Source organism: Dermacentor albipictus, chromosome 10 (assembly GCF_038994185.2).
Source record: "Dermacentor albipictus isolate Rhodes 1998 colony chromosome 10, USDA_Dalb.pri_finalv2, whole genome shotgun sequence".
NCBI lineage: Eukaryota > Metazoa > Arthropoda > Arachnida > Ixodida > Ixodidae > Dermacentor > Dermacentor albipictus.
In genome coordinates this window covers 89,308,166-89,333,701 of record NC_091830.1, presented here as the reverse complement: position 1 = coordinate 89,333,701, position 25,536 = coordinate 89,308,166, and the positions used below count along the sequence as shown (strand labels likewise).

The following is a 25,536-nucleotide window of genomic DNA, read 5'->3' as shown; positions in this document are numbered from 1 at the left end:
CAATACACAAAAGACAGTAAACTTCGTATTGACAGGACTACGAATTGGATTAGTAAATTTTTAACTAACCCGAACCAATTTGTAACTACTAATGAATTTTCTTCTCCGTGATTGCTAGTAAGATCCGGTGTGCCACAAAGCTCTGTATTGGGACCAATTTTATTCCACAAAAAACATGGCTCCACACATTGTTTGAAAACATGTGAGTGCATATGCTTGTATCGGACAGCGAGAATAAGTAAGAGTCAGTAAGCAATGTCAAATACATGCAATCTGGCTTACAAAACAAAAGAAACTGGTCACTATTTAGTAATAGTTTTCTTTTGTGTGAAACAACTTCACCCTTCAAAAGTTCCTCATTCTACAAAGGTTTATATAGTGAAATATAGAAATATTTGGATGCATTTGAGTTGTCACCTGGCCCAGGGAACTTCTTGTGGCGGCCTGTCTCGATCTCTCAATTCCTGGCACTCCCCAATATTGTCACATGGGCAGCAAAACTGTGATTAATGAAACGAGCGTTTTATTGGGCGAACTTGTGCCCTCAAAAACAGGCTACACTCAAAGAAGGATGGTAGCGGCGAACACGATCGGCGGTCGTCGAAAATCTGATGAGCGGGTCAAGCACGTCGGCTTTTATACATCTGTCGTCGAATGTTCCAGAGCAATCGCTGGGACCCGCGTGCCTTTCACAAAGTTTCACATTATTCACGTCGCGCACACATGCACTCATATAACACAAGTTGCAGTGAAAGACAGTGGATGGAACCCATCGATAACTTCCAGAAACTTCTTTTACATGCAGACGCGTACTGCGCTGCGCGATAAAATTTGTTAGGCGGCGAGAAGTGGTCGCCCGATAAAGAAGTACATGTGTCAATATACAGCATGCCTGACTGCTGCAGTGGTCAAGTGCTCTGCAGCTGTAGGAAACCAAGGGATAAGGGTTGATTTCACAATTTATGGCATTTCCAGATTTTTAACTTAGTACGATCTCTACACTATGTCTACACTATGCCACTCGACCATTGCTGTGCTGCAGTCATCATAATATTGATTACTCATTGTACACACAAGCTATACAGCTGGTTAGGCAAAATTTTAAACTCCGCAAGGAAAACAGGACGTGAACTGAAACATAGGCGCACACAAAGCACAGGCTTCCAACTGGTTTTATTTCGTGAAAGCAGAGAATATATAAGGTACTTCAAATTAGCAAAACAAGGAGCAATTGCAAGTAATTTGTGCATGAAGCAGTGATGAAAAATATCATGGCCATGTATGCATTAAGAGTGCAGGAGAGTCTTAATGTGCCCATCTGAGTAATTCTTTCCTTGAGAATCTCCTCTTGCAGTGCAGGAGCTGCGACAGCAAAAGCTGCCTGCCTCATCTGGAACAGAATAAATTCCTTTCGAAGGCAAGCTCGAAAGCAGAAAGAGAAGTCATCAAAGCATTCTACATCGCTAAAATTTGTGACAACTAAGTTAGCTCACCTTCTTGATACCTATCAAGGAAAGAAATAGAATTCTTAGATGGGCACCTTGGGACTCTACTGCACTCTTGATGCACAGGTGGCCTTGCTATTTTTCATATCTGCCTCTTGCACAATTTCTTTGCGAATGCTTTTTGTTTTGCCATTTTGAAGAACCTTATAAACTCTCTGCCTTCACCAAACAAAGCCAGTTGGAAGTCTATACTTTGCGCATGCATCTATGCTTTTGTTCATGTCCTGTCTTCCTCACACAGTTTAAAATTTTGCTGAAGCTACGAGCTGACTAGCCCAACAACATGCCTTACTTCAGTGTCCAGCTGGGCTTGTTGGTAAAGCTACACAATGCCAGCTCAAGTGACCACCGTGTCTGTCTGCTCTTCCGTGTTCGCATGTGGCTCAGCCTTGAGTGCATGTGTAGTTTCAATACTGGCTACTATATTTTAACAACTAATATAACTTCTATCTTCAACTTCCAGCCAGACAGAGTACCTCATACTACATTCTGAACATTGCTGCAGTCAAGAAGGATTTCTGTCTAATGCACTGGCCTCTACCACCAAATGCCTGAAAAATTAAGAAACATTATGTAGATTCCAGACAGAGTCGGGATTTATGTTGCAGGTAAAGGGCTATGTAGCGTTGGTTTGGGTTCTTCCAAACATTGCAGTGTTAACCAATGTGTTTGTGTATGGCGAGTGATTGCATATAAGACACAAGCTTTGTGAGGAGAGTATGAATGCAAAGGCATGGTTTCTTTGCCTCTTTCCTAACACTGTGGTGGCAGCTGTTTTGACGAGTGGAAAACTTGGCTTATGCAGTATGCGCAAATGGGGACGGGCCTATTCTAGGCCCATTTCATAGAATGGGTATGTGTCGCTGCCACACAAGTATACAAGCCTTACATGTAGTATTAAGATAAGTGTCATATGTCTCAGTGCATACACCTCTTGTCAACGTTCTTCACTAAACACACTAAAGCACTAAAGCACATGTCACCTTCATCCTCACTGCACAGAGAACAGCTATAGGTGATAAGGTGGCTTCCCTGCATAACATGCCTGTGACATCTGCTACTGCTAGCTTGCCAACGCACATACGCTTTCCATCATTTGGATTGCAACAATGCATTAAATCTGAATGTTTCATAGATTCTCATTAACCACTTTTAACATGTATGTTGGATCTACACGATTCCTTTTTGTACTCCAGTGAAGAAACATTACAGCATAAAGGTACAGTGTCCATGTTGTGCTAGCTGCTACAGTGAGGGGGACTTGGAAATGTGAGTGAATCCCAAAGGTGGTGCATTCTAACAAAGCACCTCAAAGTCCAGCTACAAAGAAAGAATGGGAGAGACTGACATGCTCACAGTTTGATAAGAAACTTGTATATGCACACATGCTCTGACATGTATTATGCACTGTTATACACGTGGCACTATCCCATACACACAGCAATGCATTGGGGAGCAAGAAGTATGTGCACGACAGTGGTCAAATGGCTAGAGCGTCATGTTGTTATGCTGGGAAACAGGTTCGGGGTCACTGTAACATATTTTTGTTTTCAATGCAGATGACCGAAACGAGTCGGGACGTAAAATTGCCTACTGCAAAGTGCTTGGTATGAAAAAATAATTATTTGCATTAAAAATGCCCAAATCTAGCACATGCAAGTGTGCATTCCCACATACCTGAAACGTTTTGAGGTGCAGCACATTGCAAGTGCAGTGGCTTTGCCACAAGGTTGACGTGTATAACAGTAAAGAGCGTAGCAACAATGGTAGCTTTTCCACATAACCAAGGTGCATTGCGGTGCAGCACATTGCAACAACTGTGGCTTTTACACAAAGCTAATGTGCATAATGCTGCAGCATGATGGAGCATGTTTTTAACAGACACAACATAGAGGCTCTTTACATGCACATCAATGATTTTATGAGCAGCTAAAGTGGTTGTGAATGTCGCAACGATAATGTTTTAGAGCGCAGCTCTCTGGCGTCCGTTCCTGGGTTTCGCGTCGTCGTCGGCCTCGTAACCAGCTCGCCGACGAATCTGCTGCTCCGCCGCCGCGCATGCGCGCTGTCGGCTCTCCGGGCGAGGGAGGATGATGGAAGGGAGGAGGAGAGACTGTGGAGGAGGGCTGGCTACACAAATGGCTCTTTGGCGTCCGTTCCTGGGTTTCGCGTCGTCGTCGGCGTTATCGTCGGCCTCGTAACCAGCTCCGCCCCCCTTTCATCCCCCCAGCGCTAGCAGCGACCGACTGATACCGCTTTCGTGAGTCCGCTACCGCACTCACGAAAGACGTCGTGCACTTCCTGCAACTCGCATTAACCGTCCATCGATCCACACCGATGTTAGAAGTGGGGGACTTTAATGTTGACATAAAGACAAACAGCAACTTCCTAACACTTATGCGGGAGAACATCCCGTTCCTTTCGCTCGTAACGCGTCCCACGGCTGTGACAACCTCGCGAGGCACTTGTATAGATCTCGTCTTTGAGAATCAAGCATTGGTGTACCAAGTCGAACATATATCAGTCTATTTCTCCGACCACAAAGCTTCCTTCATGACTGTCAAGAACTGTTAGTGGAGTCTTTGTTAAAAAAATACGTGTGAAAAATAAAAAAAAAATTCTGTGATAGCGCATACATGTGTTGCTCGATTTCTTTGCCTCAATCTATCGAAAAGGTGAAACAGCTTATTTGCTGCGCTCAAATTTCGCATTAGGAAGTAACGTAATCGTCGGTAATTTTTTTTTTGTTTTCACTTTTCAGACTGCAGAATGCCGATTTCTACATTATACTAGGGCAAATAAGTAGCTTTTTTTATTTTCAATGCCTTTTAAGCAGTGTGGTGTTATTGCGACCACAGTATATTAGAGAAAATATGAAAATTTAGTATAATACAACTAATAAGTTTTGCTTCTAGTATCACTAAAAATCGTATCAAGAAGCTTGGAGAACTGTCTCCTACTGAGTGCACATAAAAAGCATTTCGAAATGGTGGGCTCAAAACACTGAAACTTCAGTCACAGGCTGCATTCTTAGTCTTCCCCAAAATATAGGTCATGACCCTGAGACAGCTTGCAGTTGTGAAGTGGCTTGGGAAGTTTACAAATAGATCTGAAATTATTTTAAAGTTCAGGCTATAGCTTGTATGTGCAGTTGTGCCAGCTCATAGCACAACTGGTGCTGTATAGCATACTCGTGATAAAAACAGTTCTCCAACAGAAAGGCACTCCTTTTTGTGCAACTTCCGTGACTGTCTATTAGACAGTCACGAGAGCACGAAAAGGGTTTGAGACTTTTAAGACCAATTTCCTTGAGGCAAAGTTTAGCATGGAGCCAGTTTGGTCACAAGTTATTCCTACTCACACATGTCTGTTTTCTTTTTTTTCATTTAGTTTCAGGTCCACTTAAGTTATTGCCGTCATGACAGTCGTCACATAATATGGTAGCATCAATTGTTGTATTAATCATTCGAGCATCGAAATCTAAAAGTTTGCAGCAGTGTAAAAGGACAGGAGGACAACGGAAAAGAGGAGAAGTATCACATTTTAACATTAGTGGGTTGCAGTGCAACAGAAATAGGCAAGCACTAATTGAGCAACGAGGCCACTGGACACAGGAAACGCAGATTTAGTTGAAACACAGCAGCCTGTAAGGAAGAGATGGAACATTAATTCTTTGCGAAGCTTAGTCAGCATCACTATTTTATATGCCATCGGTGATCATGAACATGCCAGAGGCAAAGCATACTGTTATGGGGATGTTGGGAGTATAGAAAGACTGTATTTACAATATAATGCCACGAGAACTTGGTCACATTCACAACAGTGGAGGAGAAAGTCAACGTCTGTTGCACAACTATAGTCGGCAACACCTTTGTTATCGCGTAGCGTGTCGTGTAATCAGTAGCGACGGCAATTGACTTGTTAACTCTAGTCGTTGGAAAAGTGCCAGGCAAGTCAAGGCCTAAGCGAGAGAGTGGTTTAGAAGGAACTTCAACTGGATGGAGTCATCCGACAGGTGGTCGAGGAGGTTTCTCTCGGCGCTGACACAATTCACAAGTTGCGACATAAGAGTGCAGAAAGCAGTAGAGACCCAGCCAGAAGAACCGGTGTCGTACGTGATCGTATGCACGCAAAACTCCAAGGTGTCCCGCCGTCGGTGCATCGTGACGTTCAAGAACAACAGATTGCAGATGAAAAGGAGGGACAAGGAGCAACTCAGGGCCATCAGCGTTGATAGTGCTGTCGTAGAGGATGCCGTTGTGCGGCACAAACATGCGGCATGTGCCGTCAGTGCTGCTGGAGTAATTGCATTCCAGCGATGACGGGCTGTAAGGACTCGTCGCGTTGTTGTTCGGCGTGCATGTCAGTCATGTCAGTGAACGCCATCACGCAGGTCATCGGATCATGCGTAGAAGGATTAAGTGGATCCACGGCGTGACGAGAGGCAGTCAGTGTCCTTGTGGAGGCATCCAGTCTTGTAATTGACAATAAATGAAAATTCCTGGAGCCACAAAGCCCAGCGACCAAGCCGTCCTGTCGGGTCCCGGAGGGAAGACAGCTGGCAGAGTGCATGGTGGTCTGTAACGATCGAAAATGTGCAGCCATACAAATATGGCCGGAACGTGACGATAGCCCAAACTAAAGCGAAGCACTCCCACTTGGTGATGGGGTAATTTCTCTCGGCAGGTGACAGCAGGCAGCTGGCATAAGCTATCACGCACTCGGTACCCTTGTGTTGTTGATCGAGAACAGCGCCGATGCCATGACCGCTTGCACCAGCGTGGACTTCGGTCGGTGCAGATGGATCAAAGTGGGCAAGTATGGGAGGAGTGGTCAGAAACCCGATGAGAGCGGCAAAAGCGTGAGCCTGCTCTGGGCCCCATGAGAATGGCGTGTTCTCCTTTAGAAGATCTGTCAAAGGCCGAGCAATGTTGGCAAAGTTTTTGACGAAACGGCGAAAGTAAGAACACAGGCCGACGAAGCAGCGCACGTCAGAAGCAGAATGTGGCACAGGGAAACTGCGTATGGCACGAACTTTTTCCGAATCTGGTTGAACACCGGATGCGTCAATGAGGTGTGCCAACACTGTAATCTGACGAAGCCCAGATTGACACTTCGTGGAATTCAGTTGGAAGTCTGCTTTTAAGAAGACCGCAATAATGGCAGCGAGTCGGGTAAGTCGGCTGCCAAACATGGGAGAAAAAACAACAGCTTCGTCAAGGTAACAAAGACAGGTGGTCCATATGTAGCCTCGCAGAAGAGAGTCCATCAGACGTTCAGATGTCGCTGGAGCATTGCACAGGCCAAAGGGCATGACTTTGAACTGATATAAGCCATCCGGCGTGATGACGGCTGTCTTCTCCAACCATTTCATCAACTGAAATCTGCCAGTAGCCGGATCGAAGATCGATGGACGATAAGTATTTAGCACTGTGCAAGCAGTCCAAGGCATTATCGATGCATGGTAGTGGGTAGACATCTTTTCGTGTGATCTCATTTAAGTGGCAATAATTGACGCAAAAATGCCAGGCACCATCTCTCTTTTTTCCCACGGATGACAGGCGAAGTTGGGCCAAGGGCTGGCTGATGGCTAGATGGCCCCCTTGCGGAGCGTTTTGCCCACCTCTGGTTGGATGACTCAATGTTCATGCGATGCACATTAGGGACGCCGACAAATAGGATTTGTGTCTCCAGTGTTTATACAGTAGTGAACAACAGATGTTCGGCCTAAAGGCCTGTAGCTGAATCAAAGATGCCATTGTACGATTCAAGCAGGAGACGTATGTACCTGGCCTGTGTAGAGGTGAGGTTAAGTGCAGTCATTTTTGCAAAGTCGTCCATTAATGAACCAGAGCTGGGAGCTGCAATTGGCACTATAAGCCCTTCTCAGAATACAGACTCTCAACATCAAATTCAGAACCACTAGAAACGCTGTCCAAGAAAATGCTGGCTGGAATCACTTCAGGGCACAGGCTGAAATTCAGAAGCGGTAAAACGATGTCGTTATTAGTAACCGTGACTGGTTCAAAGCACATCGATGATGGGGCAAAGAACATATTCACCATCAGGAACCTGTGGCTGGGCGGTCAAAGTGACCTAAGTAACTGCATCGGGTGACAGACGCACATCGTGAAGTGAGCACAAGTGCGGGGAGGCGGTGCTCGGAGCATCGGCTAGTTGAGGCAGTTCTAACTGAAGAACGCCGGTCGTTAAGTTGATGAGAGCAGAATGAGTGGATAAAAAGTCAAATCCAAGGATAACGTTATGAGGGAAGACGATCACAGCAAAGAGAACAGAACTAGGGCGGCCAGCTATACTTGCAGTACACATTCCAACAACCAGCATGCCACTGTTAGTCATATGAAGCACTCGGGCAGCTGCTGGGGTGAGGAACTTCTTTAAACGTCTACGCGGGCTAGCACTCATCACGGATATGTGGGCTCCACTGTTAATGAGTGCTTGGACAGCTATGCTGTCTATTTTAACGCCAATTACACTTCTTCTTGTGGGCATAGACAGAGGATTTGCTGCAGCATTAGGCAATGCAGCACCACCTCCGAGGGCTGCATTTCATAGTTTTACGAACGGGTGTGGCCAAACGCCACAGGGGACGAAAGGCGACATGGTTGCAGCGAACAGGAAGATGGGCAACATGTTTGCGGTGAACGAGACTGGTGTCCGTGCGATGATGGTGAGCAACTGTACCACATGTTCCTAGCAGAGTTGGCGCTGTTAGATTCAGCGGTGGGCGAAACATTTTCATCAAAACGGCTCAGGTTGGTCGGCGTGCAAAGTGTTAAGGGCGACGAGTTGCGACAGTATCAGGCGACATGACCAATGCAGCGGCAGATGAAACATATCGGCTGGTCGTCCGCAGTTCTCCACTCAGTCGGGTTGCGATAACACGGAGAGAAGTGTCGGGATGGAGCAAAAATAGTAGAAGGGTGTTTGTTAGCTCTGGTGTTGACAAGAGCACAGACAGAACATAAACCAATGTTTTCAAGTTCCTGGTGAATGATGGCTTGTGAGAAGGGGACTGAAAATGTAGCATCAGGGATACGCAAACAGAAATGCAGACGCCATCACATCCAGTTCATGTCAACGATTCACACCACGTCCTCCGATGGCGGTGCATGCTGCTGTGTGGGTTGATCTTCACACGTCTGCATTGCAGGAGTAGTAGGAAGTCTGGCGAATGGTTGCAAGACGCATCGGCTTTTGGCCTGCTGGAATTCTCGTCACTCTTTAAAGATAACATCAACTGTAGGGCAGCTTCGGAACATGAGCAGATTAAAGGCATCGTCAGCAATGCCTTTAAGCACATGCCCGACCTTCTCAGCTTCTGTTATGTTGTGATCGGGTTTGCTTTACGACAAAGTGCCAGCATGTCCTGGATGTACAAGAGATAGGACTCCATGGGGGATTGGGCACAGGAGGCCAGTTCCTGTTTTGCATCAATTTTACGGCCGGCTGGTTTGCCAAACAACTCTGTCAACTTCTCTTTGCGTTGGTCCCAGCTTGTTAGCTCCTCTTCATGGTTTTCGTACCACACTTTTGCCATGCCTCTTAGGTAGAACAACAGGTTAACTAGCATACGCGTAGGGTCCCATCTGTTGATTCCACTCATGTGTTCGTACATAGCCACCGACTCTTCAACATCGGCGCCATCGGTACCGCAGAAAGTTCCATGATCCTTATTTATCACCGCCGCTACTGCGTTGGGGTTATAAATAAGGATCCTGGAAGTTTCTGCGGTACCGATGGCGCCGATGTTGAAAAGTGGGTGGCTATGTACAAATGCATAAACTAGGACATGCGAGAAATCGTCAGCGCATCTCTACGGGACTGTACGGTAGTCGAGGCTGAAGAAGCGGCCATCTCTCTAGTGGCAGCGGAGGGCTATCGGACTAGGCGGTTTTTAACAATACTAACCAACTCCCAAACAGCATGCCGAAACTACATGTTAGGCAGAATAGGTCAGAGCGCTCCACATACTTCGCTCTGAAGATCACCACACACAAAACCCAGAAAAAAACAACCAATTAGACACACGATAGTGTGGACGCCGGGTCACACGGACGTGGAAGGCAACCGTGAGGTTGACAGGGTAGCTCGAGAATACACAGCATACCGAGCACCCTCCACCAATGACCTCGAGGAAACTGAGCCAGTCCCCAGAGAATACTCGGCTATCCTAAACCACTATAAGGGCAGCAGGAAGCGGTACCCCCACTGCATAGCTCTCTCACTAGAGAGGAATCCACAGCTTGGAGGCTGCTACAGACGGGTGCATATACGAACTTAAATACACTCAGTAAAATACAACCCACACAGTACACTGACAAATACCCATGGTGCCAGGAAACACCCACGCTCTACCGTATAACGTGGGCCTGCCAGAAAACAAACGCGGCACCAAACCCGAGTGCGGAGCAATGGAAAGGAATGGTCTCTAGCGACCGTCAGGACATCCAACTAGGGCTGATCCGACGGGCCCAGCTGGCAGCGGCATCCAGCGGAGCCCTGGACTAGAGGCAGAGGGTTATAGCTAAAAAGATGGAAGACACCATCTGACTCCGCGAAATTCATTCACTTTTTCTAGAGCTCAATAAAAGTTTTTGCTCCTTCTCCAGGATCCTTGGGTTGCACAACCACAACCTTGGCTATGCCCAATGACAAGGGACAGCAAGATGCTACCTTACGCCCAGACGTCACCTCTTATGACATTTCAAGGCAGCGAGGCTGAGACTGCACTGTATTCAGCGGCACTGACAACCATGATGTAGAGGACTGACTTCCCCCTATGTACAACACATCAGCAGAATAAGAACAAGGAAATGCCCCACACAGGTGCGTGGCACTAAACTGGACGCACTACCTGCTGTATGCAAGAGAGAATTAGGAAGAATGAGCTTCCCATTACTCCTGAGCACCTACCTACAACTGTTTTTATGGGCACAGCATTGAAGCTGCAATTGAGGTAATGCCTAACACCACATGAAATACAAGGCACAATAAGTCAACACAGAGAAACCAAAACAACTGCACACACAACTTCTCACCAAAATAGACACGTCTGCTTTATGTTGCATCTGAGCTGAAACGGGAGAATCCCAAACTCTGTGTCACATAACATCTGAAAGAATCAGCTGCTATGAGAGAACCAGTGAGATTAATCTGGTGCGCTATGCATGCATCTGTAGCCTAACGGGTAAAGAATTGGGCTGCTGCACTAAGGACCCACCATCAGGCACGTTACTATTATTGAGCCAATCTGACTGGATGTACGAAGAAGCCAGGAGACAGATCATGATAATGCTTTGCACAAGAGACAACGAAGCTGAACCCACGTTTTCTGCATTGTGCTTGCAATGCTCTACCAAGTGAGCTTTAACGGCAGTTGTCCCGATGTCAATTTTCTTGGATAGCTGCGCATGTGTACTAAGCATAGCCCTAAGAGTGCTGGGCAGCAGCACTCACAGTCATGATGGCAGATGTTAAGTATGCTTTAAAACACCCACATTACAAAGCACATGATCTTAGAAGCTGGCAAGTGGCTAATAAACACTTGTTTTCTACCATGAGGCACCAAGGCAGCCAAAATCAAAACATTTGTAGCTTATGAGCGAGAAAAATCAGGGGAATCACGCAGCTCAATTTTTTGTTTATAACAAGCATGTGATGGCAACAGACTATGAAGCAACAGTGGCTATATAGAAAAATGGGTTAGAGCTGACGACAATCATTGGCAGTTGACACTATAATGCTTTCTCTACAATGTATTGTCTCAAGACATCTGGCAGCAAATCTTCTGGATTCGTCTACTATGTCTTTTGCAACTGAAATTTTAAATGTGTGTAATACTTCACAGCAACTTAGAACACTTACATGGTTAAGCATCTCCATACCTTAAATTTGTGGACCAGCTTTGTCACCTTTCTAGAACAATAACTCTCTGGTGTCATACATCACTCAAACCACTACTAATTAAATCTACCTTTATATAAGCAGTACCTGCATTAGATGCAGCAGCATACCCTTTTAGCAAATGGATATACATACCACGCTCAGACTGAGCAAACCAAACAAACCAACTGCGACCCGTACTTGTGTCCATTTGTCTTCAACGAAGCAGAGACAGGCCAGGTCTCAATAAACACAACAAATATAAGGTGCAGGCAGAGGAAATAAGCAGAAGCTGTAAAGACAGCAGTAAAGTGAAACAAATTAGACAAATTTGCACACAGTCAGCGATCTGGGCCGAGGACAATTCACAACGTTACTGCCACAATTAGAAGCAAATGCTCCTCATGCAACAAGAAAAAACACGTTTTAGCTGTAAACAGCACGAGTGCGTGGAGCTGGTTGATATTCTAAAAACAGCACATACAACAATTAAAGCAGACACATTACTTGTGTCATCTGTCTTCTTGCTGTTTTTACAATATCGGTCACGGTTGCAAAGCTACGCACATGATCTATGAACGAAAGCAACGGACGTGCATATAAAGCTTGGTGAGCCGATTCATACTAATATATATATGTTTAATTTTGAAAGTTCCCGTAAAAGTGATAGTAGCAGCAGCAGTAAAGTGGTTTCGTTTACCAGCTCGCTCACAACGTACGCATTGTATGATTTAACTCCACGGCTCGCAAAGGAGCTACTAAGAAGCTTCAAGTGAAGGAAATACGCTTTCGTTATCTCACTGCAACGAATGAAAGCCTCTGACGCCCATACCGCGGTCAGCAGTGAGAAAGTTAATTAAATGCAGCACTGCGCTGCATGGGTAAATAAGGGCATAGCGTAGTCATCCTATAGAGATGGAGAAAAATAGACTTAAGAACGCGATAAACATCATAGGACGACATCCACGCTAGTTGAGTGCATGCATTTTTGGCGCGTGGAAGATGTCGCTGTTTTTTTTGTTAATTTTTTTACATCGGTGCAACGCGTAGGAACTGCAGTGTTGAAGGCACGACCGAATAAATTATACTGCGATCACTGCGGGACCTGCGACAACCGTTTCGTGTTCCTTCGAATTTCGAGATCACATCGACCACAGCTCGAATGCGCAACCGGTTTTTTACGTGTCAGCAAGAGAACGGGTAATCGCACAACACTTACCGTTGCTCCAAGTACGTCGCGGTAGCACCATCAGCTGGGCAACAAATGTCATCAAGCCCTGGCCCACCGCAATGTCCGCAACTTGAAGCTTCTATAAGCATTCGCCAAAAACTAAAAGCGGACCACAGCCATATGTACGCGCGCGAACGAGACGCAAGCCATGCGTCTGAGTTCGAGAGTAGTTATTTCAGAAAAGCAAAAACAAACAACAATGTGACGTCACATCCGGTAAAGTCAATTTGTCCTCCTTTCTCACCTTCTCTCAGCTAACGCATGCGCAGAGACCACGGAGCACTCGGGGGCGATGTTCAGGTGGTGCTCGCGCGTCGGCGGCAACGCGGGCGTTTGCCACCCGTCGCGTTTTTCGCTCGCGAAAAACGCGCCATGCGGTTCCAGCTTTAGGAGTTTCTCAATGCTCAAACGGCGTTTCTCAATGCTCGATTTGGAGCAGGATTTCTTGCTCACTGGCAACGAAACCAAATTTCACTGAGTGATCTGGAGCGGGTTCGCGCTTTCCTCTGGTCTTTTCGGATCAACTCGCTCCGCATTGGATCGCTTTCACTTGCTCCGCCACCGAGACGCGGATTCGGGAGGAAACAGCTCGCGTCACTGCCGTCTTCAAGCGACATCGCTACCCGATTGATACGCACAAGATTGTGTTGCTTGACAAAACGGTGGCGTTCGGTGCTGCTGCAGAGCTTGCGTTTAGCGATGAGATCTCGGACGACAGCGATTACGAGGTGACGCAGGTGCTGTGCGAAGCCTTCTATGCGCGTTGTCCATGCACAATCCTTGCGGGCGCGACATGGAAATGACGGACTCTGCGACAGCCGCGGTCAAACTACGCACGTGGGGTGGCGGCTTTGCTTGCCGTGGAAACGTACAGAGCGGAAGTCAGGCATAGTTTGCGAAAGCGGTTTGTGTCACGTGTACGCAGACTTCCTGTGTGATCTCCCGCGGAGCGATTTTGTGCTCCGCTGGGCGATTCGCATTTTCGAAACCCGAGCGCTCGCTCGAGGATTTCGGCAGCTGCTCCAGATCGACCAGTGCAAAACACCATACGACTCTTCTATGCGCGAAAAACACAGTATACCGTGGGCAGAAAAAATAAAGGGCTACCGATGCCACACCCAATATAAGATGAAGTGACATAATTTCCTATTGCACTTGCGCGAATACGATATTTATGGCCGGCGGTTAGGTCCATCAAGTCATTTCACCACTTCTGAGTCACAGCTCATGAGACAGTCCCAAATCCCGGTCTGTAACACTGCTGGCTAGGCTTTTCAGCAGCAACTGTGTGTCCGAGAATGCATGGCCCCGCCTGACCCACAAGGAATCTTTGTGTTATATTCTGCCAGAATGTATATTACCACTTCTTGTGATACGCAAATATTTTTGCTACATTTTACATAAATCCCGTTCATCCAGCACAGTCTGAATCATTAAGTGGGTGTAAGGATGTGTGCTACCAGCGAATTACATTGGGGCATGCGGAGTAGTATACTTATAAGACAGGGGCGTAGTCAGGGGGGGGGGCTTATGGGGCTTCAGCCCCCCCCCCCCCCGAAATGTTTCGTGCTGTCATGTGCCGCCGACCAAAACAACTCCCGGCGCCAGAAATCATGCTCGATTTTGTCTAGAATGTCCTTAATTCACGCTCGAAAAGACATTTTAGCGCGAACATTGCTAAATCGGGCTGGATTTCGGGGCAACGCCCATGCATCGGGAGTCACATATCGTAACGCAAGGAGCCCCACCGGGCACAAAATTTCAATGGCGTTCGAAGGCGAGTGGGCTCGTCTCGGCATCTCGCGGAGGCCGCGGAATCTACGGAGCGCTTGGATTTCAATTCTGAAACGTTGTGGGTATAAAGTTCTCATAACATTTTGATGCGAAAGGTCCATTGAAATTTTCAAAGTCGTGCTTTAGATTTTCAATTCCGCAACTTCTTGGGTTTAATGCTGTTGTAAACATTTGACGCCAAAGGTGCATCGACTTTTCTAAAGTCGTACATCGGGCCATACATCGAGACAAGCTAAATCAACATACTATCAGACAAGTTGACAAAGCACGCAGCGAGGTCAGATGAGACAAAGCGTTGTGGTGGTTCATTTGTGCCGTCAGGTCACAGAAAGGAATATAAACATTTTTTTTTCACCTGCGCCAAAGCATCCATGTCAAGACACTAAAGCCACCATTGTAACTAAGGTCTTATTCATTTTTCTACCTAGACTTTTATTCGCGAGGATATGTTGAGCCTCTTTCTCTTTTCTTTTTCTTTTTTTTTCTCCCAACCCGCGGGCTGCCGATCCAGCCAGAGCGCATGCGTTTTTCTCGTGCTGCATCGATAACCGCGCGGCCCACTTGGGTGCGCGCTTGTTTTTCTCTGGCCGACTGCATTTTCGCCTGGCAGAGTTTTGGACGCTTTCTGGCTAGCAGACGAGAAAAAGAAACAATGCATAGTCGCTCGCCGCCAGCACTGCGGGGACTCGATGGATTGCAACGCGCTCGCTTGAGCGCGACCTCTCCGGAAAATTTTGTCTCGTTGGTGTAGGATGCCGAGCAGTACGCGTATGGTTTTCTGTGGACCAAGCGTCACACGTTTTCTTCGATATTCCTTCGGTAGCCACACTAGGTGCCCAAAGTAGGCATTCGATTGCAGCCAACATGCTTTCATTTGTGTTATTCTATTTCGCCGTCCCCCGCGGCGCGCCCACAAAAAAAAAAAAAGAAGACATTGTTGCGGCGCAGCGAATTTTCGCCTGGTGAAAGTTCGATTTTGTTACTTCTTTTGCGGAAAGTAATGTGCGACGGGACGCTTCAGTTGCCGGATACTATTTTATTATTGCGATAGCAGCTCTATGAAGAATCCAGGCGCATTTCTGTCGTTGCCCTCATGTTCCGTATAAATAACGGCCAAGGGCGATAACATCGTGACCGCGTGCCGCATGCTCTATGTGCGAGTGAAAACGTGCAGGGGGGAAGGGGAGGGGGTGAGCCGACGATGGTGGCTGAGTCTTGTGTGCGCAAGGGAGAAAAGCGGGGAGGAAGCGCGCCGCCTTCCGCCGCACGCGATACATTTTGGGAGTGGAGGGAGGGGGGGGGGGGTGCTGTGATCTGTGAATCTGTGGTTGCGGAACCTGTTTATTTGCCTTGTTTGACGCATTATATATAGTGACTTTTTCTTAGGTACGTAGATTTATTGGTGACTTATGCGTATATTTAAATATCTTGTTGCGAGGTTTTGTGCATATGCGCAGTGAACATTGTTTCCAGTGACAATTTTCTGCCCTGTATCAAGCTGTATCTTCACATTTGTATATTTCATTGTATCTTCGCATTTCTAATGTACGAAACCGAGTCAAATGAAAGTGAGACAACCCGCCCCGCGCAATAATGGTTCAGTTCATTATTTTCGAGGCATGTGCGTAGCACATACGCATCTCATTTACAAGTGACATGCAGAGGTGAGGTTAAATGTTCTTTAACGCGCTCATACACGGGGTTGAACATGGTTGCGTGACATAATGGACACTTCAAAAGTTGAACAGCTTGGTGTCGTGAGGTTTTTGACAAATGACGATGTTTCCCAAAAAGAAATTATTCGCCGTATGGCTGCCGTATGCGTTGAACATTGCGTGTCATTGGCCACTGTGAAGCGTTGTAGCAAACTGTTCAAACAAGCACATGAAAGTTACAAAGACGATCCATGGCCGGGCCAAAGCCACCGTGCAATCACCCCCAACACAATTGAAAATGCCGTGGTTGCTCAGTGGCTATGGTGTTGGGCTGCTGAGCAAACGATCGGGCGAATAGAATCCCGGTCACGGCGGCTGCATTTCGATGGAGGCGAAATGCGAAAACACCCGTGTACTTAGATTTAAGTGCACATCAAAGAACCCCAGATGAGGGCGACGACTTTTTGTCTGCAATTGTGACCGGGGATGACTCATGGTGCCGCTACTACTAGCCTGAAACACTACGGCAAAGCTTATAGTGGAAACATTTGAATTCACCACTCCCAAGGAAAACAAAGGCCGTCATTTATGCAAGAAAAGCGTTGACTTCTTTTTAGATTGTTAGGGGCCACTATTGACCGAATTTTCTAAACCTGGAGAGTCTCTAAATCGTTTCATATATTGTGAAAGATCGGATCGGCTGCGTGTCGCAATTAAGAGCAAACGACGTGGAAAATTGAGCATTGGGGATATCTTGCTTCACGACATTTCCCGGTCCCACGTCGCTGATGTGGTTAATACAAAACTGGCAAAGTTCAAGTGGGAAACGCTGCAACATCCCTCATGCAGCGCAGACCTGTTACCTTGCGTCTTCCACATTTGGTAAAATTTGAAGAAACTGTTCAAGGGAACCAGATTCGTGTCGGAAGATGACGTGTAGTCATTTACAGATTTTCGAGGCAGCAACCCAAGGAGTTTTATGAGACGGGAATTACGCGACTCGTTAGTAGGACAAGTGTCTAAATACTCATGGTGACTACTTTTAAATAAAGTACCCCGTTTGTCATATATATTCGCATTGGCTTACTTACATTTGTCTCGCCCTCGTATACGTTGCAGAACTCCTGCGTTTTATATGTGCTCTCTGTTGCGACTATAATTTCGGAGCAATTACTCGCAATGCGCAACCGGTGACAGCAATACATTCTAACAAAGGAAAGCGTCATTGAGATTTTCCCCTCGTCGTTGGATATGTTCACAAATGTAAACAAGGTTGTTGAATGACAGACACACACACACACACACACACACACACACACACATATATATATATATATATATATATATATATATATATATATATATATATATATATATATATATTGTGAGACGAGGTTTAGGCAGCCAGTCTCTTCTTTATTATCCCGAGACAGAGCCCCACCACCAGGCCCCAAAACGGTGATGATGAGTATGTACAGGTGAGAATATGAAGCGTATGAATAATGCTCACACTAATTTCCCCGCACGCGCAAGCGGCCAGCCAGGCCGCGACTTAGCCAGGAGGGGAACGCCGAACGAATCGTTTTAGGCGCGAAACGTGAACGATCTCCGAACCACGACAACGATGGTCGGAAGAAACGTCTACGGGAGTAACGCGATAGTTCACTGGGGATGTTTGTTTGTTAATAATATAGGGTCCAAGAAAGCGGGATTCGAACTTCTCGCACAAACCGGGTGCACGAATAGGCGTCCAAAGAAGCACTTCCTCTCCGGGACGAAAGGAGACGTCGCGACGAGAGATGTCGTAATGTTGCGTGCGATCTAGCTGACTAACTTCTGTGTTGAAACGAGCACGTTGACGGCATTCCTCAAGTCTCGAAACGAACTGTTCGGGTGTACTGTCTGAGGTGTTAGTTGGAGCATTGAAGAAAGCGGCGTCGATGGTGAATGTCGGTGAACGGCCGAAAACTAGGTAGAAAGGTGAGTATCCCGTAGTTCGTTGGATAGCGGTGTTGTGAGCAAAAGTCACGAAAGGTAAAAGTTTGTCCCAATTGTCGTGGTTTGGCCCGATATACATCGATATCATATCTATTAGTGTGCGATGAAATCGCTCGGTTAAGCCATTTGTTTGTGGGTGATATGCGGATGTCGTCTTATGAACTGTGCCACAAGCTCCGAGTACTTCTGCGAGCATTGTTGACATGAAAGTCCTGCCGCGGTCGCTTAACAGTACACGAGGGGCACCATGGCGCAGCACAATGGCATCTAGAAAGAAGGTGGCGACGTCGGAGGCTGAACTAGAGCGTAGAGGAGCGGTTTCTGCGTAACGTGTGAGCTGGTCAACAGCTGTCACGACCCATCGATGACCCGCTGGCGTTATGGGCAAAGGGCCGACTAGGTCTATCCCAACGATGGCAAACGGTGTCTCGGGACATGGGATGGGCTGTAAAAGCCCAGCAGGAGGCGAAGTCGGTCGTTTCCGCCGTTGACACTGAACGCAAGAAGCGACGTACTTGGCCACAAAGGTAGACATGCCTGGCCAAAAGAAACGGCTCCTAACGCGGTGGTATGTTTTGTGGAATCCCAAATGGCCAGCAGATGGGTCGTCGTGCAAGGCTTCAAGGACTTGTGTGCGCATCGAGCGTGGAAGAATAGGTACCCAGCTGTGTCCGTCGGAGTTGTATATGTAGCGGTACAGCACATCGTTGTCAAGCTTAAATAGTCGCAGTTGTCGACGTAATCTGGCATTTGGTGCAGATGTAGTTCCGCACAGGCGTTGGATGATGCTGTCGCAGTAGGGGTCAGAACGTTGACACGAGGCGAGGTGACAGAGGCGATTGGAAGATAACGTGTCAGTAACCGTGAGAGGTAATAACGGTAATAACGGGAGTGACGACTTAGTCTCATCATCAAGTGGCGAGCAATCGAGAGGTGTACTCGAAGCTAATAATGGCAGCGGGCAGCGAGAGAGAGCGTCGGCATCTTGATGCTTTTTCCCAGACTTGTAGACAACGTCAAAGTCGTACTCTTGTAAGCGTACCACCCAGCGACCAAGTCGTCCGGACAAATTTTTGATTGACGACAACCAGCATAAGGCGTGGTGGTCGGTTATGACCGTGAAATGGCGTCCGTAAAGATATGGTCGAAATTTTTGGATCGCCCGAACTACTGCGAGACATTCCTGTTCTGTGATCGAGTAATTCATTTCGGCAGGTGTTAGTGCTCGACTGGCATAGGCAACAACTCTCTCTCGTGAGGTGGTATCCCGCTGTAAAAGTACAGCACCGATCCCATGGCCACTAGCGTCGGTGTGCAAGCAAGTTGGTGCGTTGTCATCGAAGTGACAGAGGACAGGGTCGCTGGTTAGTGCCTGCTTGAGGGCTTGGAAAGAAAGTTCGCATTCATCTGTCCAAGGGAAAGCAGTGCCCGACGTGAGCAACTTGTGTAGCGGCGACGCCATGGCTGCAAAATGACTGATGAAGCGGCGGAAGTAGGATGCCAGGCCTAAGAAACTTCTTAATTGCTTTTGATTTTCAGGGCGAGGGAAGCGATGCACGGCAGCAACCTTTTCGGGATCTGGTCGAATGCCATCTTTGCTGATAAGATGGCCCAATACTTTGATGTTCTTTCTGGCAAAATGGCATTTCTTTGTGTTGAGTTGGAGGCCAGCGTTGGAAATGCAAGTGAAAACTTCGTCCAAGCGCTCAAGGTGCTGACTAAAAGTTGTAGAAAAAATAACGATGTCATCTAAATAGCACAGACAGGTCTTCCACTTAAGGCCACGTAAAACTGTGTCGATCATGCGTTCAAATGTTGCAGGGGCATTACATAAACCGAACGGCATGACGTTGAACTCGTAAAGTCCGTCTGGCGTTGCAAAGGCTGTCTTGTCCTTGTCCGCTTCGTGCATGGGGATTTGCCAATATCCGGATCGGAGGTCTAGACTAGAGAAATATTCCGCACCCTGGAGGGAGTCAATGGCATCGTCAATTCTTGGCATCGGATATACGTCTTTGCGCGTGATCTTATTAAGGGCTCGATAATCGACGCAGAATCGTACGGAGCCGTCTTTCTTGCGAACCAGCACGACAGGAGACGACCAAGAACTGGAGGATGGCCGAATGATGTCTCTTTTGAGCATGTCATCAACGTTATCCGCAATGATTTTCCGTTCTGCGGAAGACACGCGATACGGGCGGCGGCGTACAACCGAACTGCCTTCGGTTTCGATGCGATGTACTGCGACGGAAGTGCGCCCCAGAAGCTTGGAGTGGACGTCAAATAAGGCTCTGTGTTTGTGCAGGAGTGCCAGAAGGTCTTCTTTCTGCGCAGTGGTCAAATCGGGATTTATCGCGGCCGTTAAAGCAGCGGCAGCAGTGTGATAATCAGTTGTGGTAGACAAAGGTGGTGATTCGGTGTGAAGCGGTACCAGCGAAAGAGGTTCGGTGTCAGTAAAGCATGTCACAGTAGAGCCCTGGGAGAGCACAACTGGGGAAGAAGTAGGGTTATGAACAGCGACTGAGGCTCTACCGTCCTGAAACCGTACTAGGCTAGGAGCAAGGCTAAGCCCACCAGAAATGCAGTAACCACTCGGTGCAAGGAACACATCACCATTAATAATAGTGTCGGAAGTCAGCGTCAGAATATGCTCAGTGCCCGCGGGAATGAAACAGTCGGTAGACGTGACAAAACGCAGGCTATGATCATTGACAGAGGACGAAGATTCAGTGTCTGTCATATGAATAGTTCGCTGACGGCAAGAGATTAAAGCTGAGGCGGAGGACAGGAAGTCCCATCCCAAAATCATCGCGTAAGTGCACGAAGACAGCACGACGAACTGAATGTGGTGGAGGATGCCATCAATGAAAACGCGCGCAGTGCAAACACTGGAGGGCTGAACAAGAACTGCATTAGCACAACGAAGGGGAGGGCCATTATACGGTGCCTTCACTTTTCGCAATCGAGAACACAAGTCAGCACTAATAACGGAAAGCGATGCACCTGTGTCAACCAAGGCTTCGATTCGGACACCTTCAACAAACACCAAAAGTACATTTGACGGGCGCTCCGGAGGCGTTTCACGTTGTCCAAAAGATGCAGCTTTCCCTCCTGAAGCTGCACCATTTAGTTTTCCGGGCGGTGATCGGAGGACGAAGTAGCCGGTCGTAGAGGGGAAGAAGAGCGCCGCATCGGTGATGGAGAGCGACGACGCGGGAAACGCGATGAACTGGCAGTGTTGAAGTCCTGTGGAGATGGGGAACGTGGTGGATAATAAACGTAGTCAGAACGCCGACGTCGTGGTACAGGGCCAGAAAACTGATCCCTTTCAAAGCCGTCATAGCCACGTCTTTCATCTTGCTGACGGCGTCGGCAAAACCTGGAAATGTGGCCACGGATGCCGCAGTAGTAACAAACCGGTCGAGGTGGGCTCCATGCGTTATAAGACGGAACAGGCGATGGTCTTGCAGTGATAGGATTCAGGGACATGTGCGGTGCAGGTGCCTGTTGTGGTGGCTGCTGGGGGAGTGGCGCTATAGAGGCAACCTGAGCGTACGTTGGCGTATGGATAGGGTGCGGGCTCGTGATTTGCGGGCAGGTCACGGCAGCTAGCTCTTCCCTCACGATATGGCGTAGGCCGCCACTAGGAGGCGTCAGATGGACCTCAGGAGGGTTTGACGAAGCTTGGGCGTGCAGTTCCTCACGGATGATAGAGCGGATCAAAGCACGTAGCTCGCTGTCGTTGGACGCCTTGAAATCAGATGTGTCAGGGTGTAAGCGGAGCATATGAAGGTCATCGAGACGCTGACACGTACTGATGATGTCGGCGACGGTAGTGGGATTCAGCACTACAAGAGCATTGAATGCCGCAGTCCCAATACCCTTGAGCAGGTGGCGTACACGGTCACTCTCTGCCATCGAGGTGTTCACGCGGCGGCAGAGGGCGAGGACGTCCTCTATGTACGAAGTGTAGGACTCGCCTGAGTGCTGTACACGCTCAGCAAGCTTCTTCTTAGCGATATCGGAGCGGACAGACGAGTTTGCGAAAATCTGGCGTAGCTGGTTTTTAAAGATGCTCCAGTTGACCAAATCGAGCTCATGATTGTAAAACCATGTTTTCGCAACTCCGGTTAGGTAGAAGGCGACGTGAGCAAGTTTTGCTGATTCGTTCCAGTGGTTAAAGTCACTCACGCGCTCGTATAGCTCCAACCAGTCTTCAACGTCGTCACCTGGAAGCCCAGCAAATACCGGTGGATCCTTCTGAGGGGTGGTGACTGTCCAAGAAGGGGTTCCCGCAGGAGTCGGCAAGGTGGATGTCGTGGTACTGGTCTGCTGGTCTTGCGACATGGTCGAGTGCAGTTGGTAGAGGCGGCGACCCGAGCGGAGCTCCAGGGATGTAGCGTAGGTGAAGCTGGAGAGAGACCGGGAGCGAGAGGGCGAAGGGACCGGACAGCACACTCCACCACTTGTGAGACGAGGTTTAGGCAGCCAGTCTCTTCTTTATTATCCCGAGACAGAGCCCCACCACCAGGCCCCAAAACGGTGATGATGAGTATGTACAGGTGAGAATATGAAGCGTATGAATAATGCTCACACTAAATATATATACATATATATATATATATATATATATATATATATATATATATATATATATATATATATATATATATATATATATATATATTGACGCAAGATGATTTCAAATTATGCGCCAGCCGCCTCCTGCGTCCGTCCAGCTGCGTACTTCTACCTGCGAAAGATAGCGGCAGTGAAGCGGGCAACACGGGCCCGCAAGGCACGCGCAATCGGAGCAGCGTGCCATCTGCGCGGGACACGGGGGAAGAAGAAGTGCGGGTCTCTTGCGAAAAGACTGTGGACGTTCTAGTGAGGCTCTCGTTTAGCTCTTTGTCGGGCACAAGTTCGCCCAAGGTACATTGATTAAAGCAACGTCACTCAACTGTGCGTTACAAATCTGGTGGAGGTGCGGGGTATGATTTCAAGCCCTTCTCAAGCCAGAGAAAGGAGCCCGGACTCACGGCGACTTGGACCCATCGAGTTGACTCCTGTTCACCAACGCAGCAGTCGTCGCCTACGTGGTGAGCCCCCCGAGTTTTCCCCTTTGCCGGTTTCTATCGGAGCGACAGCATCTGCTAGCGGAAACGCTACCCAGATGACGACTCGAACCACGCCAACTCACATCGTGGTCTACTCGCCAATGACGCCAGAGCCTTTCCACGGCGACACATTTGAAGACGCAGAGGACTGGCTGGAACGCTTTGAGCGCGTCGCTGAGTTCAATGGATGGAACGGAGAGCGCAAGATACGAAATGTTTACTTCGCATTAGAGGACAGCGCTCGAACGTGGTTTGAAAACCACGAAGCGACGTTTCTGTCGTGGGATGCTTTCCGACGGGAGTTGCTGGCAGCTTACCCTAGTACCGACCGCAGGGAGAGGGCCGAAGCTGCCCTGCAAGCAAGAAACCAGCGTAATAACGAAAGCGTGTAGAAGACATGTCCCGCCTATTCCGCCGAGCCGATCCGAGCATGAGCGAGGACAAGAAACTACGTCATCTAATGCGTGGCGTAAAACAGGAACTGTTTGCAGGGTTGGTCCGGAGCCCGCCGCGCACCGTCGCTGAGTTTCGTGCAGAGGCGACAACAATGGAAAGCACGTTGCAACAGCGATCAAGGATGTACAACCGGGAGATGAACAGCGCCTCTGTAGACACAGTTCCAGCCGTCCTTGGAAATAGCGTGGAGATCATACGAGAGCTCGTGCGATCTGTAGTGCGAGAAGAGCTCCAGCGGCTACGGCTTGACCAGAACGCTCCAACGCCCTCTTCCCTGGCAGACCTGGTTTGTGAAGAGGTCAGGCAGGTCGTCCGGGAACCACAGCTCAGTGCGCAGCCCCAAGCGCTACGACTGCGCCAACCGAGCGTTTCATATGCCGATGTGCTGCGGCAAACTCCCGCACGTGCTGACGTCGCCGCCACTTCCTCTATGAATAGCTCGATGCCTCGAACTACGCTGCCGCCACCCGAGAGAAGATTCAGGAAGGCTGATGTATGGCGCACTCCTGACCGAATACCCCTCTGCTACCACTGTGGGGAGGCTGGCCACCTGTACAGAATGTGCCACTATCGCCAGGCAGGGCTTCGTGGCTTTCCGGTGAACGCACCTTGTCCCCGAAATTGTGAGCGTCCATCGGAAATCGAAGAATACCTGTCCACTCGTCAGAGCTCCCCATACGCCTACCAGCAACACCAACCTCGATCAGCAGCGCCGTTTAGGCATCGGTCACCGAGCCCCCGCCCGTCTTCAAGCTCCCCAAGACGCCGTTCACAGAGCCCGCTTCGGGAAAACTAGAGTCAGCGACCTCAGGAGGTAAGTCGCTGCCGACGCGAAAAGACAAGAACCTCCATCGATGACTCCGAGCGAAGACGAGGGACTCAGAAACCAGTGTCACAAGAGCGACGTTGGTTCCGATTCACGTGTGTTTGTTGACGGTTACGAAGTGAACGCGTTAGTGGATACAGGTGCGGATTACTCGGTAATAAGTAGTGAGCTTGCCAGGAAACTGAAGAAAGTGCTGACACCATGGAAAGGGCCACAAGTTCGCACCGCAGGAGGACACCTCATCGACCCCGCTGGAAAGTGCACGGCTAGAATAGGATTACGAGGCTTCACGTACGTCGCTAGCTTTATCGTCCTTCCCGAGTGCTCAAGAGACTTGATTATTGGCATGGACTTCTTGCAGGATAATGGCGCTGTAATCAACTTGCGGGAATCATGTGTTTCCTTTTCAACAAAGCACGCTATCGCAGCATTCAACACTGAAGAAAAATTCGACGCCCTTTACATTGCCGATGACGACGTGATGCTTCCTCCTAGATCCAGCGTAGCCGTCGCAGTAAGAAGCGACGCGTTCAGTGACTGCGAAGGAATTCATTCAGTGACTGCGAAGGAAACGCGAAGGACTGCGAAGCAACACCAGTCTCCTACTCGAAAAAGGGATCTGCGTGGCAAGAGGGCTTGTTCATCTGCGTGGTGGATGTGCCAACGTTTTCCTCACTAATTTTGGAAATGAGGTGCAACATGTCGCGAAGGGAACCGTTATTGCCAGCCTTAATAACTTCGTCCAAGTTACAGACCTGAGCATCCCAGAGATTTCAACATCGAAATTCCAAGATGCGGATTCTGTCCTTGCAGCCATCGACATCGAACCAGGTCTATCGCCCAGACAAAAGGAGCAAATAGAAGCCCTCGTAAGAGAGCTCGCCGAATGTTTTTCAATGTCATCCAAAGTCCGGCGGACATCTATTGCCAAACATCGGATAATTGTCGACGAAGCAGTGAGGCCTATTTGCCAGCATCTCTACAGAGTGTCACCAAAAGAGAGAGAAGCTATAGGAAGTCAAGTTAAGGAAATGCTGGAAGATGATGT

General features: G+C 48.3%; 1 long non-coding RNA gene across 1 annotated transcript; it reads right to left on the bottom strand.

Moving 5' to 3' along the window:
* Window positions 1-1,260: 1,260 nt before the first annotated feature.
* Window positions 1,261-12,699, bottom strand: LOC139050692 (uncharacterized). The gene is made up of 3 exons (XR_011509017.1): window positions 12,631-12,699; window positions 11,568-11,703; window positions 1,261-1,390 (listed from the first exon to the last, which is right to left on the bottom strand). It is a non-coding gene; the product is annotated as an uncharacterized lncRNA (long non-coding RNA).
* Between the last annotated feature and the right edge of the window lie 12,837 nt (window positions 12,700-25,536).